The sequence below is a fragment of the Atractosteus spatula genome, unplaced genomic scaffold, assembly GCF_055471065.1.
Source record: "Atractosteus spatula isolate fAtrSpa1 unplaced genomic scaffold, fAtrSpa1.hap1 Scaffold_55, whole genome shotgun sequence".
Lineage (NCBI taxonomy): Eukaryota > Metazoa > Chordata > Actinopteri > Semionotiformes > Lepisosteidae > Atractosteus > Atractosteus spatula.
Window position 1 is genome coordinate 46,288 of NW_028296885.1, and position 1,493 is coordinate 47,780.

Here is a 1,493-nt window from a genome sequence, read left to right on the forward strand (position 1 = left end):
TGCCGCGAAATACCTCACGCATTTTGAATGGCTGCATCTGTAGACGAAGGAAGCTCTCTTATCTTGGGCTGCTGACTCCTGGATTTAAAGCGCTCTGGGTGCCAGCTAAGTCTCTAACAAGCACACTATAAAGACAGGAATTACACTTTGCTCACGTCACGCATGGAATGGCGAGGCTACTTGTTCCAATATTATCTAGTCTCACCTCATATGGTGCCGATTCCTGGTTTTCATTTAAGAAAGAGCACTGCAAACACCGTAAACTGTGCAAAACGTGTGATGAAAGAAGTCTTTTCCCCCCTTTGTCTAAAGCAGAACACAGCGGAGTCATGCCGAGGGTTGTGAGATCAAGATTTCAGCGGAGCACTGTCGTCTACGTCTTTAGCTACATGATTTGCACATCCTCTTGTACACGGAAAGCAGATTGAGATCCTCTGACATGAAAAGTGCCAGATAAAAGCTATTTATCATCCTTTCTCTTAGTGCTGGAGCTATCGCACGTAAATGAGGCAACTTGCAAGGCGAGCAGGCTCGGTGCACCCCGAACGCAGATGTCTCAGAGCAGTTGAGACGTGTCCAAGTGGCTTTCAAAGGATGGCACTTTGCTGGCGCCGTGGCTTAGTTGGCTAAAGCGCCTGTCTAGTAAACAGGAGATCCTGGGTCCGATTCCCAGCGGTGCCTTTCTTCCTGTCTTACTGTACAGAATTTATCCTTATGGGCAAATCCCATGCCTTTTAATTCAGGTGAATGCAAGTGTTCGTTTCCTTTCTGGAACAACTTGTTTTGAAAGAAATCTATACAGCTTGCGAAAGATGAAACACAAATCTTGCTTATCAGTGAAGAAGAGGTACTCCCAGCAGGCCAGCTAATACCAGCAGTGTTTTTTTTTCACCCTAACCCAGAGAATGGAGAAAAGCGAGGAGCCTGTGGCTCTGCAGTGTAATCAGTTCGCGAGTTCGGCGTTTAGCTGAAAGAGTGGTAAATGCAGCTCACCCCAGCCCATCCTTATTCTTTTAAAGAGGATAAAAAATTAACTTCGCCGCCATTACTACCAGCTCTAAAAGACTGCCATGGGCACGGAAAAAAACACACTACAGATGACTGTTCTGGAACCGAAGCAGAGATTCCTTTAGGAACCAACTGATAAAGCTCAGCCAGTGAATACTGTTAACAGAATGTGAAAGCACGATCAACTTTGTAACTGCAACCACAGGAAAAACAGCAAGAAGCAGGCTCCATTCCCCATTTAAATCTGTCGTGCGAGGCATGCTTCTTGAACGCATGAAGTAAATCCCACGATCGCTTTTGAACTTGGACAAAGTACTTCCAAAGGAGCGCTATGCGCAAAGATTTAACAAGCTCAACCCCCGCCAACGATTTGGTGTGAAGAAGCAGAACATTCAAGTTTCACAGACAGAAGCGGCACGCCAGCACAGCCAACATTAAAACGGAGGGCACACTACGATTTGCATTGACACAAAAGTGATCTGGGC

General features: G+C 46.1%; 1 non-coding gene across 1 annotated transcript; it reads left to right on the plus strand.

Annotated features, from left to right (window-relative positions):
- Window positions 1-607: 607 nt before the first annotated feature.
- Window positions 608-681, plus strand: trnat-agu (transfer RNA threonine (anticodon AGU)). Its single transcript has one exon. It is a non-coding gene; the product is annotated as a tRNA-Thr (tRNA).
- The last annotated feature ends 812 nt before the right edge of the window (window positions 682-1,493 follow it).